Genomic DNA, 18,503 nt, shown 5'->3' with positions numbered 1-18,503 from the left:
TATTCGAATTCACCACTCTCCCCTTCGGTCTCTCGTCAGCACCATGTTGCTTTACCAAACTCCTCAAACCAGTGGTGGAAGTACTGCGGTTGCAAGGCATACGCCTCATCATCTACCTAGACGACATCCTTCTAATGGATCAATCCAGGTCTCAACTCTTATCCAATTTGAACACAACTATTGCTCTTTTGCAGGAACTGGGGTTCGTAATCAACCAACAGAAGTCGGAACTTACTCCTGCCCAGTCGTTGGTCTTCCTGGGTTTCCTCATAGATTCCCGATCAGCATCCCTCAGTCTTCCGACAACAAAGATATCCAAGATAAAGAAGGAACTGAGAAAAGTCCTTCGGCGCGACAGGATTTCGCTACGTCAGTTAGCCAGAGTAGTCGGCCTGCTTTCCTCCTCAATTCAGGCCATCTTTCCAGGCCCCCTACACTACAGAGCCCTTCAACGTCTGAAGGCTTTTCACCTTCGTCGGGGGGTGACGTATTCCGAACTGATCTCCCTGTCTCAGGAGGCAAGGACGGAATTACATTGGTGGCTGGACCACATGGAAGCATTGAATGGCAGAGCCATTTTCGGGGCCGCCCCGGACCTGGTGATAGAGTCGGATGCCAGTCGCCAGGGATGGGGGACTCGATGCGGGGACATCTCGTTTGGGGGACGCTGGACCCCGCAGGAGCTCACCATGCATATCAATTGGCTGGAACTCCTGGCGGGATCGTTTGCGATCAAATCTCTAACGAGAGACAAGATCTCATGTGTAGTGCTACTACGGATGGACAATGTGTCTGCGGTGCAGTACATAAATCGTTTGGGGGGGACACGATCGAGGGCCCTAGCGGAACTAGCAAAGGACTTTTGGCATTTTTGCCTCCAGCATCAAATCTCTGTCACAGCAGAGTATCTTCCGGGATCCCAGAATACTTGGGCAAATTGGAATTCCCGGTTTTCTCACGGATTCCAGCGACTGGCAACTACATCAATCGATTTTTCAGGCGATCAGGGCTCGTTGGGGTCCCTGCTCAGTGGACCTTTTTGCATCCAGGTGGACTGCTCATCTTCCCCTATACTTCAGCTGGCGCCCGGATCCAGGAGCTGCGGCAGTGGATGCGTTTCTCCAGAACTGGGGGAAACTTCAAGGGTATGCTTTCCCCCCCTTCCTTCTTATCCCACGGGTCGCAGCCCAGGTTCGCCGTCAAGAAGCAACAGTGGTCCTGATAACCCCCTGGTGGAGGTCTCAGGCGTGGTTCCCGACTCTGCTGGAACTCTCTTGCGAGTGTCCTATTCGTCTCCCGGTCTTTCCCTCGATTCTCCGGGACCCGTCAGGTTTTTCTCACCCCCTGGTCCTTCAGGGTCATCTAACTCTCATAACTTGGAAGATATCAGGTCTCATTGGCAGGACGGCCGACTTTCGCAGGAAGCTAAAAAGTTCATTGCACAGGCATGGGCCCCTGGGACATGCAAGCGATATAGATCCGCGTGGAATAGATGGTCTCGTTGGTGTGTGGGCAAACACTGCGATCCCATGGGGGCTAGTATTACCGACATCATCAATTTCCTTGCAGAATTAGCGGAATCTGGCCTGGCTTATTGTACGATCAATTCTTTTCGTTCAGCCATTTCCGCGGGTCATCCCCCTCTTAATAACCGCCCGATCGGCGAACATCCTTGGATATGTAAACTTCTCAAGGGTATTAGACTCTCCAGACCTCCACAACCTAGATATGCAGAGCTCTGGGATGTAAACATAGTTCTTAATCTTTTAACCTCGTGGCAGGATAATCAGCATCTGTCGAGGAAAGAGTTGTCAGCCAAATTAGCCATGCTTTTGTGCCTCATCTCATGTAAACGGGTGTCAGATGTCAGAGCCCTGGATATATCGGCTCGAGTATTTACTCCAGAAGGAGCCACGTTTACTATTTCAAGGAGAACGAAGAATAATACCAGGTCAGTATCCTATCCGGCTTTTCCTAATTCCCCAAAATTATGCGTGGTTAGATGTCTCAAAGTCTATGAAGAAGTGACAGTGGATCATAGACCTCCAGGTGAAAATCAATTGTTGATTTCCCTAAAGAAACCGTTTAAGGCAGTTTCTTCTCCTTCCATTGCCAGGTGGGTCAGGTGGATTTTGTCCGAAGCAGGTATCAATATTCAGGTGTTTGGTGCCCATTCTACTTGGGGGCCATGGCTTCAAAAGCCATACAGGTGGGGGGGTAGATTAGAGGACATCATGCATGCTGCTGATTGGTCTTCTGAATCTACTTTTTAAAAGTTTTATTTTAAACCAATTCATGAAGCAGCCTCATTGGTGGTGGGTAAGCTTTGAACTTGCATAATCCTCGCCTCCGGTCCTGATATAGAATGCGAAATTTCCTAGCTATCGTGAAGGAAACTTTCAATTCTATTAAGGACACGGAGGCGAGGATTATCCCACCCAAATACTACTCAAGAGTTTTGTTCCCACCCGAACACTTGTAACTTCGTATTGCGGTGGTATGCTTGCATTTATTCCCTTATCTATTGTTTTCCTTGATCATATTTCTAGTTCACATTAAGCTGAGTTGCTTGCTATTATGATTGTATTTTCTGATTCAAGTATTTACGAATTGTATGTACCATTCAATATTGCGACTTGAATGCGACATGGTCTTATCAGTTTAGTTCCTAATTACACCATTTTTTTCGTAGGATCCGAAACTACAACCAATTGAGTCTTCTAGGATTCTTTCCGCAGTGAAGTCGAGGAAGTGTGACGCACTCGTGGATATTTATACCGGCGTTAGGAGCGGAACCTCATTGGATACTAGTTACCATGGCGGCGGCTTCATGGAACTTGTAGTTTTTTTGTTTATTCTGTGTTTAACTTTGAACTTGCTATATAATAAAAAGTGAAGAAAGATCTGCATAATCCTCGCCTCCGTGTCCTTAATAGAATTGAAACTTTCCTTCAGGATAGCTAGGAAATTTTGCATTCTCCATCCGCAGTATTTTTTACATAGTTATGGATTTACCCCACTTGCCACAGTATCCGCCATCTGCTGCATAATTTGTCAATTTCAATTAAAAAAACTGTTTCTAGTTCAAACTGATGAAAAGATGCTAAAACCTGCTGCCCAGTGTTGCGCAGGGCAGACCCTTTGTGAAGGATAACTGGTCACATTTCAGACTCTAGTTGTTGTATTCAGGTGTTTAATGGTGCTAATGAGCGGGCGCCTTTGCCCAGACATTATTAATATGTGTTATATTGTGAAAATGTTATATTGAAATACTGTGTGGTGCATTAAGCTTCACAATTTGCCTTTTCTTGGCACCTCATTTAGTAAACTCTGCCACATAATCTGGGCCTCCGTTGCCACATAATTCCAGTGGCCCTGCCTATGAGAATATCATACAGCATGTGTGATGGTGAGTGGAAACCAATGTTTTCAGCATTTTCCTTGTAAGTTGGGATTTCTGATCGATTTCTTATCAGTAAAAGATGCAGCACACACCCCACTGATGCAGTACACTCCGTATCACACCTACCTTCCCCATCACACTGACCTGATCACTACTATATAATGACCCTTCCTCCTGCTGCCAGTGTTCATTCTGCCAGATCACCTACCAAATTGCAATAAGCCTCCAGCTGTGGCCTCTAACCCTCCACCACCATCCTCCTGGCCCCACAGTGGCACACACCCAGCTGCCAGACTGGCTGCAGCAGCCCACCCTGCTGTACGTTACACGCCATAAACATAGCTATTGAGGCATGCCATCCTGCACCCCATACTACAGCAAACCAACCATTGTGGAATATGTGACGGAACAACTAGGTCCTAAACAACGATAGCCTAAACCACTACTGCTAAACAACTAAAAAGTCTCTTCAACGAAGTACTGAACAGCCACTCTCTAAACAACGATTTTGCCTGAATAACGATTGCCTGAACAACGAATTTTAAGGTAAATTGTTCTTTTTTTATGGTTTATTAGTTGTTTAGAATTTATATAAAATAACAACTTACCTTAAAATTACCTTAAAATTAGTTGTTCAGGCAATCGTTATTCAGGCAAAATCTCCTGCTGGAGATGCTCAAGGAGGTATTCTTCCTGATGAGTATATGGAGCAAAAGGCAGCCACCAATGAAACAAGGTTTGTCAAATCCATTAATGTTACCATGACTACTAGACATAAATTTTATACGCAGCCCCAAAAAACAACACAGATCAGTTGACAAACTTTTGCCAAGCTTGAGGGAGCTGGCAAGCAAATGTCATTCGGGGAAGATGACAGATTAACTGATAATTCATTACATAATGGTCCGGTGCTGCAGCAAACAAATGCGGGATAGACTGTGGGCGTTGAGTAATTCCATGATAAAGGAAGCTATCGCTAGTTAGTTGAGGAATCAAATTTGTCCCTAAAGGAAACAGAGAAATGTAATGACAAATGAGATAGTCAGTCAGACATGGCTGTGACTTAACAGAAAGAATCACAAATCGGTGTAGTGGGCAAGATAAATGCTGGGAATTTTTGTAGTAATTACCGATTTGCCAGAAAGGGAGCTGGTACTGCAAAGGTGTGGTAGTGGTTACCATGGTTACAAATATTGTGGGTTATTAGAGAATGGATGTAGAATGTATGTGTAGAGGATGGAACTAAGGCCATAAGTAGAAAGTAGAAAGATTAGAACTACAGATGAGTTTGCTGTTAATTATTTATGCTGCATTCTGGAGCCCTGTACACCATACTTCCAGAAAATATTTTTAGGGGCGAAGTGGCCTGGTGCTGTTCTAGACCCAATAGACTTCAATCTCAAGGGATATCAGGCATATAACACAGAAGTTTTCCATTTAATTTGGGTTGATATTTATTTTTAGAGAAAGAGATATCAAGGAAAAGATTATATGGCCTGGGACAAACCTTCCATTTTAGGGTGGGTCAATAGTGTAATCTTCATACTGTCAGCAATCTCAGAGCTACTGATCAGGTCATAGTGGTCGAGTACACTAGGTAGATCTACTGTAATCCAGCTTTTGTTCAGTGCTTGAAGAGAAACTAGGTACAGTAAAATGCTATAGTCACAAAATACTCCTTAAAAAGGGGGCAAGGCCAGTTAGGCATCAAGCTAGAGAGGTCCTTAGTAGCGATGGAGGAGGTGAAATTATTTCTAAGAGATGTTGTGCAAGAGGGCATCATTGAACCTAGAGAGGTATAGAGGTGGCAGACTGGTTATGCCCCATGGTAATCACCAAGAAAGAGGATGGGGGTCTTGAGGTTCTTTGTCGACTTGCGATACTTAAATCAGAATATTTACAGTTTCCCTCTACCAAAAATTGGGAAAGTGATTTTGATTTTGAAGGTTTGTAAGTACTCCTTCAAATTATACTTTAGGTGTACATACCACTTGATTAGGTTACATGAAGATTCCAAAGCTCTCACAGCGTTCATGTCAACTGAAGGGGAATTCTAGTCTACTTGTCTCTCCTTCAGCCTGGCATCAGGTGCCAGTGTCTTTCAGAGAATGATGACTGAAATTTTTAATGAGCAAAATAGCAACATCTATTTTCAGGAAGACATCTTATTGTATGGAAGTACAGTTGAAGAACATAGTGCCATTTTGAAGCAGGTTCTTGACAAACTTGAGAGGCTGACATGACCTTCCACAGGCACAAGAGCAAAGTTATTGTGCAGGTAGTAGAGAATGTAGTCTGATCAGATTCTACGAATGGTGTAAGACCAAAAGCCATTCCGATGAGAGCAACTGAAGAAGCCCAGAGACCAGAAGGCAAAGACAGGTTGAGCTCTTTTATTTGCCTCATCAACTATGACTTGAAATTCATCAAAGACTTTGCCAGTTAAATTGAAAATTTGAGAATTTTACTGAAGAAAGGAGCGTTGTTTGGGTGGGGTCACATCAGGACTCTGCCTTTAGGGAAATCAAATACTCAATTGGCAGTGCTAGGGTGCTACCATCCTTTGATGTCTTTAAAAAAAGTTTTTACTTTTGATGCAAGATCAAAGGTATTGAAGTGGTTCTTTCCCGGTGTCAAAGAGGGTGTGAAATGACCAATGCTTTTGTGTATCACTCTCTTTCTGATTCTGAAAGAAACTTCTTGGCCATAGAGCGGGAGGCCTTGGCAGCTATTTGAGGAACTGAGCAGAAATGGAACCTACATAAGGGGTTTGAAAATAATTTTAATGATGGATCATAAACTTTTAGTCCAAGCCTTCTTATCTGGAGAAGTGGTGATGGCTCTGCATGACTGTCCAGTTTAGCTGCAGTTCTTCATGAATATAATAACACTGTTGAATGCATCCGAGATGGCATAGCAGTGCACTGACTATCGTTTGAGGCTTCCGTTGAAAAGCAGTGATATGGGTGTTTCGGGAGAAAATAGGGAAGAATTGGGCAATGTGGGCAATCTTATGGAGTGTTGTAAGGTGGCATTCATAGGAGCAGCTGATGCTGTCAGATGTAACTCGGTTTTAATCAAGTGGCACAGAAATCAACAAGGGTGACTGTAGGGAAAGTTGTGTCCTAGTTAGGGTTCAGCCATTTTTTAAAGTTTTGAATTAATTATCCATTTGTGCTGATGGTGTGGTAGTGAGAGGCAACTGATTTGTACCACCTGAATCTTTACATAAAGGGCTATTTGTCTTAGCCCATGAAGGCCCCTTAGGACAAAAATAAACTAAGAGTAGACTCAAGGCTACGTTTTTGTGACCACGACTAGATTATCAAGTGATGCAAGGAATTTGTGAGTGTACAGTTTGCAAGTAAAGGGAGACATGTCTCAAAGTGTGTTATGTTCCCGTAAGTCACATTGATGGCTCTAGGAGACTTTGGGAAAGGTATTGTTTAGCTTTCATTGGATCTTACAACTGTCTTCCTAGGTACATACACTTTGCTGCCATTATCATGGACATTCACAGTAAGCGACTAGAAGTCATTTTTGGAAGACATAACCGTTGAGAATACTATTGAGCATTTGAGAGCCAATTTTACCAGAGGATGCTACTTAAGTCACATTGTCACAAATAATGGCATGCAGCTTGTGTTCCAGGAAATGAAAGAGTTTGTGTTGGGTTAATGAATAGAAGAGTGTCACACTGCTTTGTGTAACCCGCAAGCTAATTGCCAGGTTGAAAGGACTAACAAGCTTGTTAAAAAGTACCCTCAAGTTGTATTTGAAGGCATAAGATTTTGGCGCATTCCCAGATTTACAAGTCATTGTAAATCTGGGAATGTGTCGAAATCCATGGGAGTTGCGTAGGAACACCCACCGCAATGCCCATGGAAGGTATACCCAGGGCAGTGTAGGTCTATGCATCGATTTGCATTGCGTTGTGCTATTCCAGATTTAAGAGGCCACTCAGAGCCACGCAAAGTGGGTTTGCGTGGCTTCAAAAATCTGTCTTAGAGGTTTGTGTCACACGTGTGCCACATTGCGTGGTGCAAATGCAACACAAAGGGCCTGATTCTAACTTTGGAGGACGGTGTTAAACCGTCCCAAAAGTGGCGGATATACCACCTACCGTATTACGAGTTCCATAGGATATAATGGACTCGTAATACGGTAGGTGGTATATCCGCCACTTTTGGGACGGTTTAACACCGTCCTCCAAAGTTAGAATCAGGCCCAAAGTTCTTATAACTAAGCACCCACATGTTTATAGTCAACTGAATGGAATAGTGACAAGGAGGGCCTGTATCCCCTCACCCAAGGGAAGAGGAAACAGTCCTGTGCCCCCGACGTGTGATCAACCTCCTCCAGCCATCAGTCTCTAGGAACTAACACCTCATCTTTGTGCGAGAATACACTTTAGGGGCACTCAGCACTCAGCAAAACTGCGTGCTTTGGTGTGGCGCAAAAAATGTGCAACCCCCTCAGTGAATTCGGAAATGTTGGCATCACTGTGGGCAAGGGCACAGAGCAGGCCAGAAGAGCAAAAACAGGCAAGCGGGAAGGAGCACAACTTCCCTAGCCGTGAAAAGACTGTTGTCCCCTAGCAGAAAGCCACAGAAAACGACTTCCATGAAAGGCTCGAGGAAGAGTGTTTTCTGGTCTGGGAACAGTCCGGCATTTAATGGAGTGCTGGAAGAGGGGTTTCTCAAAATAATTTTCCAAGAAGAAGACAAACTGAGTTTTTCTGGAACATCCAAGTGATGTTGTCACTTGTAACTCTCCAGTCTCCAAGCCTCTCACTCGGGTGCACCCGGTGACCACCCTGGAGGGCTCCAGCACATCCCCGGCTCTCGCACCAAGACCCGTTTTGTCTGTGTTTATTCTAGGCCCCTCCTGGTAGTGCCAGCTTGCTTCTGCCCGCCGCATTCCATCCATGTCACACGTCTGCATCTTGAGTCGTTTCTTTCTTTCACTGGTGCCCTCTGCAGCATACCTTGGCCCAGCGCACCCTGCAGGCACCCTCTCTACTGCACTGGGGCAACCTACCTCGAAGCCACTGCTGGAGAGAGGACAGAAAACTTGAGGACCAGTGAGGGGTTTGTATACAGTTAGCAGCAGTACCCTTTCTGCCGCATAGGTGGCACCAGTAGGTAATCTGAGTTTACTGCATGCGTGTGTTGTGCCATTGGTTTGGTTTGTGTGTGTCATTATGTTGTCTGCGGATTCATTGGGCCAGAGATACTCCACCTCCCTGTGTGACTACTGTCTCCTCCCACACACCCGGCACTAGCGTGGTGAACCCTTCACAAACCCATCCGGGGGCGCTATCGTCCTCTTCCTTTTTCTACCACCCACTCCAGGCTGCCTCCATCTTCATTGGGTTCCCACTATCCCCTATAGCAGTGGTCTCCAAACTTTTTGATGCCGCACCCCCCCAGTTGAAAAATAAAAATCATTGGGCCCCCCTCAGAATTGTTCACACTTATTTTATAAAGATGGCTATGTTTAAATGTGTCAAGACTTATTTAAACATTGCAGTTAAGTACTTTTTCCTTTTTAAAAGTGCAATAACATGCTTCTGCTTAAAACAAAGGCCTGTTATCTGTATAATGCTTCTTTTGGATAAAGTCTAGCAACCCCACCCCCCGGATCACTTGAGGTCCCCCTAGGGGGACCGCCCCCCAGTTTGAAGTCCTCTGCCCTAGAGGATGGCATAGCATGCAATCCGGACTGCATCACTAAGATTCTAGTGACACCTCTTGACTTCTTTCTGCCACCACCCTGAGCTCCTAGTGGCACACTACAGAGCTCCGCCTGACACTATACTGCGCTCCTAGAGACACTACTGAGCTCCAGCTCACACCATACTGAGCTCCTAGTGGCACACGACAGAGCTCCGCCTGACACTATACTGAGCTCCTAGAGACACACTAATGAGCTCCAGCTGACACCACCCTGAGCTCCTAGAGACACACTACTGAGCTCCAGCTGACACCATACTGAGCTCCTAGTGGCACACTACAGAGCTCCGCCTGACACAATACTGAGCTCCTAGAGACACACTACAGAGCTCCTCCTGACACTATTCTGAGCTCCTAGAGACACACTAATGAGCTCCAGCTGACACCACCCTGAGCTCCTGGAGACACACTACTGAGCTCCAGCTGACACCATACTGAGCTCCTAGTGGCACACTACAGAGCTCCGCCTGACACTATACTGAGCTCCTAGAGACACACTACAGAGCTCCGCCTGACACTATACTGAGCTCCTAGAGACACACTACTGAGCTCCAGCTGACACCATACTGAGCTCCTAGTGGCACACTACGGAGCTCTGCCTGACACCATACTGAGCTCCTAGAGACACACTACTGAGCTCCAGCTGACACCATACTGAGCTCCTTGTGGCACACTACAGAGCTCGTCCTGACACTATTCTGAGCTACTACAGACACACGACTGAGCTCCAGCTGACACAATACTGAGCTCCTGGTGGCACACTATAGAGCTCCTCCTGTCACTATACTGAGCTCCTAGAGACACATTAATGAGCTCCAGCTGACACCACCCTGAGCTCCTAGTGGCACACTTTCGAGCTACTGCTGATGTCACACTGTGATCCTAGTGGCACAGTCCTGAGCTCCTAGTGGCGCACAACCGAGCTCCAGCTGCCGCCACATTGTACTCCTCCTGTCACACTACCAAGCTCCTGCTGGCACCACATTAAGCTCCTAGTGGCACACTACTGAGCCCTAGCTGATACCATGTTGTGCTCCTAGTGGCACACTACCAAGCTCCAGCTGACAAAACACTGTGCTCCTGGCGACACACTAACAAGCTTCAGCTGACACCACACTGCACTGTACCCCTAGTGGTGCACTACAGAGCTCCAGCTGACACCATACTGAGCTCCTAGTGGCACATTACTGCACGCCTGCTGGCACCATACCGAGCTCCTAGTGGCACATTACTGCAAGCCTGCTGGCACCATACTGTGCTCCTACTGACACGCTACTGAGCTCCAGCTGACACCATACTGAGCTCCTGGTGATACACTATTGAGCTCTTGCTGACACTACACTGAGCTCCTAGTGGCACATTACTGTGCTCCTGCTGGCACCATACTGAGCTCCTAGTGGCACATTAATGCACACCTGCTGGCACCATACTGAGCTCCTAGTGGCACATTACTTCGCTCCTGCTGGCACCATACTGAGCTCCTAGTGGCACATTACTGCACACCTGCTGGCACGATACTGAGCTCCTAGAGACACACTAATGAGCTCCAGCTGACACCACCCTGAGCTCCTGGAGACACACTACTGAGCTCCAGCTGACACCATACTGAGCTCCTAGTGGCACACTACAGAGCTCCGCCTGACACTATACTGAGCTCCTAGAGACACACTACAGAGCTCCGCCTGACACTATACTGAGCTCCTAGAGACACACTACTGAGCTCCAGCTGACACCATACTGAGCTCCTAGTGGCACACTACGGAGCTCTGCCTGACACCATACTGAGCTCCTAGAGACACACTACTGAGCTCCAGCTGACACCATACTGAGCTCCTTGTGGCACACTACAGAGCTCGTCCTGACACTATTCTGAGCTACTACAGACACACTACTGAGCTCCAGCTGACACAATACTGAGCTCCTGGTGGCACACTATAGAGCTCCTCCTGACACTATACTGAGCTCCTAGAGACACATTAATGAGCTCCAGCTGACACCACCCTGAGCTCCTAGTGGCACACTTTCGAGCTACTGCTGATGTCACACTGTGATCCTAGTGGCACAGTCCTGAGCTCCTAGTGGCGCACAACCGAGCTCCAGCTGCCGCCACATTGTACTCCTCCTGTCACACTACCAAGCTCCTGCTGGCACCACAGTAAGCTCCTAGTGGCACACTACTGAGCCCTAGCTGATACCATGTTGTGCTCCTAGTGGCACACTACCAAGCTCCAGCTGACAAAACACTGTGCTTCTGGCGACACACTAACAAGCTTCAGCTGATACCACACTGCACTGTGCCCCTAGTGGTGCACTACAGAGCTCCAGCTGACACCATACTGAGCTCCTAGTGGCACATTACTGCACGCCTGCTGGCACCATACCGAGCTCCTAGTGGCACATTACTGCAAGCGTGCTGGCACCATACTGTGCTCCTACTGACACGCTACTGAGCTCCAGCTGACACCATACTGAGCTCCTGGTGATACACTATTGAGCTCTTGCTGACACTACACTGAGCTCCTAGTGGCACATTACTGCGCTCCTGCTGGCACCATACTAAGCTCCTAGTGGCACATTACTGCACGCCTGCTGGCACCATACTGAGCTCCTAGTGGCACATTACTTCGCTCCTGCTGGCACCATACTGAGCTCCTAGTGGCACATTACTGCACACCTGCTGGCACGATACTGAGCTCCTAGTGGCACATTACTACAAGCCTGCTGGCACCATACTGTGATCCTACTGGCACGCTACTGAGCTTCAGCTGACACCATACTGAGCTCCTGGTGATACACTATTGAGCTCTTGCTGACACCACACTGAACTCCTAGTGGCACACTACAGAGCTCCTCCTGACACTATTCTGAGCTCCTACAGACACACTACTGAGCTCCAGCTGACACAATACTGAGCTCCTGGTGGCACACTATAGAGCTCCTCCTGACACTACACTGAGCTCCTAGAGACACACTAATGAGCTCCAGCTGACACCACCCTGAGCTCCTAGTGGCACACTACAGAGCTCCAGCTGACACAATACTGAGCTCCTGGTGGCACACTATAGAGCTCCTCCTGACACTATACTGAGCTCCTAGAGACACATTAATGAGCTCCAGCTGACACCACCCTGAGCTCCTAGTGGCACACTTTCGAGCTACTGCTGATGTCACACTGTGATCCTAGTGGCACAGTCCTGAGCTCCTAGTGGCGCACAACCGACCTCCAGCTGCCGCCACATTGTACTCCTCCTGTCACACTACCAAGCTCCTGCTGGCACCACAGTAAGCTCCTAGTGGCACACTACTGAGCCCTAGCTGATACCATGTTGTGCTCCTAGTGGCACACTACCAAGCTCCAGCTGACAAAACACTGTGCTTCTGGCGACACACTAACAAGCTTCAGCTGATACCACACTGCACTGTGCCCCTAGTGGTGCACTACAGAGCTCCAGCTGACACCATACTGAGCTCCTAGTGGCACATTACTGCACGCCTGCTGGCACCATACCGAGCTCCTAGTGGCACATTACTGCAAGCGTGCTGGCACCATACTGTGCTCCTACTGACACGCTACTGAGCTCCAGCTGACACCATACTGAGCTCCTGGTGATACACTATTGAGCTCTTGCTGACACTACACTGAGCTCCTAGTGGCACATTACTGCGCTCCTGCTGGCACCATACTAAGCTCCTAGTGGCACATTACTGCACGCCTGCTGGCACCATACTGAGCTCCTAGTGGCACATTACTTCGCTCCTGCTGGCACCATACTGAGCTCCTAGTGGCACATTACTGCACACCTGCTGGCACGATACTGAGCTCCTAGTGGCACATTACTACAAGCCTGCTGGCACCATACTGTGCTCCTACTGGCACGCTACTGAGCTCCAGCTGACACCATACTGAGCTCCTGGTGATACACTATTGAGCTCTTGCTGACACCACACTGAACTCCTAGTGGCACACTACAGAGCTCCTCCTGACACTATTCTGAGCTCCTACAGACACACTACTGAGCTCCAGCTGACACAATACTGAGCTCCTGGTGGCACACTATAGAGCTCCTCCTGACACTATACTGAGCTCCTAGAGACACACTAATGAGCTCCAGCTGACACCACCCTGAGCTCCTAGTGGCACACTACAGAGCTCCTCCTGACACCATACTGAGCTCCTGGTGGCACACTTTCAAGCTCCTGCTGATGTCACACTGTGATCCTAGTGGCACACTCCTGAGTTCCTAGTGGTGCACTACCGAGCTCCAGCTGCTGCCACATTGTACTCCTTCTGTCACACTACCGAGCTCCTGCTGGCACCACAGTAAGCTCCTAGTGGCACACTACTGAGCCCTAGCTGATACCATGTTGTGCTCCTAGTGGCACACTACCAAGCTCCAGCTGACAAAACACTGTGCTCCTGGCGACACACTAACAAGCTTCAGCTGACACCACACTGCACTGTGCCCCTAGTGGTGCACTACAGAGCTCCAGCTGACACCATACTGAGCTCCTAGTGGCACATTACTGCACGCCTGCTGGCACCATACTGAGCTCCTAGTGGCACATTACTGCAAGCCTGCTGGCACCATACTGTGCTTCTACTGACACGCTACTGAGCTCCAGCTGACACCATACTGAGCTCCTGGTGAAACACTATTGAGCTCTTGCTGACACTACACTGAGCTCCTAGTGGCACATTACTGCGCTCCTGCTGGCACCATACTGAGCTCCTAGTGGCACATTAATGCACACCTCCTGGCACCATACTGAGCTCCTAGTGGCACATTACTTCGCTCCTGCTGGCATCATACTGAGCTCCTAGTGGCACATTACTGCACACCTGCTGGCACGATACTGAGCTCCTAGAGACACACTAATGAGCTCCAGCTGACACCATCCTGAGCTCCTGGAGAAACACTACTGAGCTCCAGCTGACACCATACTGGGCTCCTAGTGGCACACTACAGAGCTCCGCCTGACACTATACTGAGCTCCTAGAGACACACTACAGAGCTCCGCCTGACACTATACTGAGCTCCTAGAGACACACTACTGAGCTCCAGCTGACACCATACTGAGCTCCTATTGGCACACTACGGAGCTCTGCCTGACACCATACTGAGCTCCTAGAGACACACTACTGAGCTCCAGCTGACACCATACTGAGCTCCTTGTGGCACACTACAGAGCTCGTCCTGACACTATTCTGAGCTACTACAGACACACTACTGAGCTCCAGCTGACACAATACTGAGCTCCTGGTGGCACACTATAGAGCTCCTCCTGACACTATACTGAGCTCCTAGAGACACATTAATGAGCTCCAGCTGACACCACCCTGAGCTCCTAGTGGCATACTTTCGAGCTACTGCTGATGTCACACTGTGATCCTAGTGGCACAGTCCTGAGCTCCTAGTGGCGCACAACCGAGCTCCAGCTGCCGCCACATTGTACTCCTCCTGTCACACTACCAAGCTCCTGCTGGCACCACAGTAAGCTCCTAGTGGCACACTACTGAGCCCTAGCTGATACCATGTTGTGCTCCTAGTGGCACACTACCAAGCTCCAGCTGACAAAACACTGTGCTCCTGGCGACACACTAACAAGCTTCAGCTGACACCACACTGCACTGTGCCCCTAGTGGTGCACTACAGAGCTACAGCTGACACCATACTGAGCTCCTAGTGGCACATTACTGCACGCCTGCTGGCACCATACCGAGCTCCTAGTGGCACATTACTGCAAGCCTGCTGGCACCATACTGTGCTCCTACTGACACGCTACTGAGCTCCAGCTGACACCATACTGAGCTCCTGGTGATACACTATTGAGCTCTTGCTGACACTACACTGAGCTCCTAGTGGCACATTACTGCGCTCCTGCTGGCACCATACTAAGCTCCTAGTGGCACATTACTGCACGCCTGCTGGCACCATACTGAGCTCCTAGTGGCACATTACTTCGCTCCTGCTGGCACCATACTGAGCTCCTAGTGGCACATTACTGCACACCTGCTGGCACGATACTGAGCTCCTAGTGGCACATTACTACAAGCCTGCTGGCACCATACTGTGCTCCTACTGGCACGCTACTGAGCTCCAGCTGACACCATACTGAGCTCCTGGTGATACACTATTGAGCTCTTGCTGACACCACACTGAACTCCTAGTGGCACACTACAGAGCTCCTCCTGACACTATTCTGAGCTCCTACAGACACACTACTGAGCTCCAGCTGACACAATACTGAGCTCCTGGTGGCACACTATAGAGCTCCTCCTGACACTATACTGAGCTCCTAGAGACACACTAATGAGCTCCAGCGGACACCACCCTGAGCTCCTAGAGGCACACTGCAGAACTCCGCCTGACACTATACTGAGCTCCTAGAGACACACTACTGAGCTCCAGCTGACACCATACTGAGCTCCTTGTGGCACACTACAGAGCTCCTCCTGACACTATTCTGAGCTCCTACAGACACACTACTGAGCTCCAGCTGACACAGTATTGAGCTCCTGGTGGCACACTACACAGCTCCTCCTGACACTATACTGAGCTCCTAGAGACACACTAATGAGCTCCAGCTGACACCACCCTGACCTCCTAGTTGCACACTAGAGAGCTCCTCCTGACACTATACTGAACTCCTAGAGACACACTAATGAGCTCCAGCTGACACCACCCTGAGCTCCTAGTGGCACACTACAGAGCTCCTCCTGACACTATACTGAGCTCCTAGAGACACACTAATGAGCTCCAGCTGACACCACCCTGAGCTCCTAGTGGCACACTACAGAGCTCCTCCTGACACCATACTGAGCTCCTGGTGGCACACTTTCAAGCTCCTGCTGATGTCACACTGTGATCCTAGTGGCACACTCCTGAGCTCCTAGTGGTGCACTACCGAGCTCCAGCTGCTGCCACATTGTACTCCTTCTGTCACACTACCGAGCTCCTGCTGGCACCACAGTAAGCTCCTAGTGGCACACTACTGAGCCCTAGCTGATACCATGTTGTGCTCCTAGTGGCACACTACCAAGCTCCAGCTGACAAAACACTGTGCTCCTGGCGACACACTAACAAGCTTCAGCTGACACCACACTGCACTGTGCCCCTAGTGGTGCACTACAGAGCTCCAGCTGACACCATACTGAGCTCCTAGTGGCACGTTACTGCACGCCTGCTGGCACCATACTGAGCTCCTAGTGGCACATTACTGCACGCCTGCTGGCACCATACTCTGCCCTTAGTGGTGCACTACAGAGCTCCAGCTGACACCATACTGAGCTCCTGGTGATACACTATTTAGCTCTTGCTGACACCACACTGAGCTCCTAGTGGCACATTACTGCGCTCCTGCTGGCACCATACTGAGCTCCTAGTGGCACATTACTGCACAGTTGACACCATACTGAGCTCCTAGTGGCACATTACTGCACTCCAGTTGACACCATACTGAGCTCCTAGTGTCACATTACTGCACTCCAGCTGACACCATACTGAGCTCCTACTGGCACGCTACTGAGCTCCAGCTGGCGCCATACTGAGTTCCTAGTGACACACTGCTGAGCATCTGCTGACACCATACTGTGCTACTAGTGGCACACTACCGAGCTCCTAGTGCCACACTACCAAGCTCCAGCTGACACCATACTGAGCTCCTGGTGATACACTATTTAGCTCTTGCTGACACCACACTGAGCTCCTAGTGGCACATTACTGCGCTCCTGCTGGCACCATAATGAGCTCCTAGTGGCACATTACTGCACAGTTGACACCATACTGAGCTCCTAGTGGCACATTACTGCACTCCAGTTGACACCATACTGAGCTCCTAGTGTCACATTACTGCACTCCAGCTGACACCATACTGAGCTCCTACTGGCACGCTACTGAGCTCCAGCTGGCGCCATACTGAGTTCCTAGTGACACACTGCTGAGCATCTGCTGACACCATACTGTGCTACTAGTAACACACTACCGAGCTCCTAGTGCCACACTATCAAGCTCCAGTTGACATCATACTGAGCTCCTAGCGGCTCACCAGCGATCTCCAGATGACACCACACTACTCCTACTGGCACACTACCAAGCTCCAGTTGGCACCACACTGTACTCCTAATGGCACAATATCTAGCTCCTCGTGGCATCATACTGAGATTCTGGTGGCACTATACTGTGTTCCTAGTTGCACACTACCAAGCTTCAGCTGGCACAACACTGTGTTCCTGATGGCACTATACTGAGCTGCTAGTGGCACACTGCCAATCTCCACCTGACACCAAACTGAGTTCCTAGCGGCACACTACTGAACTACTGGCGCAATAGTGAGTTCCTAGTGTGTCTACCCCCTGACTGTGCTCCCGCTGCCTCTCCCACCCGCTGCCCGGGCACCCGCTGGGCTCACGTACCGCAGTGAGGCCTTCCAGCTCCCACGCAGGGGTAAGTTAGAGGCTCTCGTCCACCATGCGGAGGAGCCAGGACAGACCCTTATTCTGCCCGAGGGCTCAGGCTAGCTCTTCATCCTGCCTGGCACTGCCTTACTAAACCCCTCCACCGAGGCAGGGAACGCTCCCGTGGGGTCAGGCTAGCTCTTCATCCTGCCTGGCACAGCCTTACCCCTCCACCGAGGCAGGGAACGCTCCCGGGGGTGTCAGCCTAGCTCTTCATCCTGCCTGACACCGAGGCAGAGAGTCGTCCAGGGGGTGAAGGGGGGTTAGCCTAGCCCCCCGTCCCGCCTGACAGCCCTTTCCCCTTCACCGATGCACGGAGCCCCTCCCTGAGTGTGTCAGCGCGCACACACCCACGGTGGAGCTGCCACACATCTGGAGCTCATCTGCAGCCGGCCCTGCCCCGGTGCCAGCGGAGTGGACGCTGCCAGCCTGGCACACGGGCACCCTCGCTGCGAGGAGGAGGAAGGCCGCTGCCGGTGGGCGCCGGTCCCTCTCGGGGATGCATCCCCTGGCCCAGTGGGTGCTTAGTGACCCGGCCTGGCTGCGCTTCTCCTGCGTCTCGGCGCTGGTTCTGGCCACCGTCGTCCTGTGGGTGGTCTTTCTGTCCTGCTCCCTCCGGGGTCCGCAGCCTGCTCTCTACTGGACCGGAGCTCACACAGGTAAGGGGAGGGGTGTAGCTAAGGGTGGGCTCTGGTGCGCCCTGGCATCATCCCTCCCAGCCTGTTCACTTCCAGAGCCACCAGGCAACTTTCGAGATAGTCCCACCCCTCCCGCACCAGCTGCCCCTGATAAGCCCCCACTACTCCCTCTTTCCTTTTCTGTTTTCAGCCTCGCAGCCCCCCTTTAGCTCTCTCCACCCAGCACTGCTTTCTGTCATCCATTTGAATCTCTTTCGTCTGTCCGTCTTACC

This window comes from Pleurodeles waltl, chromosome 2_2 (assembly GCF_031143425.1).
Source record: "Pleurodeles waltl isolate 20211129_DDA chromosome 2_2, aPleWal1.hap1.20221129, whole genome shotgun sequence".
NCBI classification, from domain to species: domain Eukaryota; kingdom Metazoa; phylum Chordata; class Amphibia; order Caudata; family Salamandridae; genus Pleurodeles; species Pleurodeles waltl.
Note: the sequence above shows the minus strand (reverse complement) of the source record.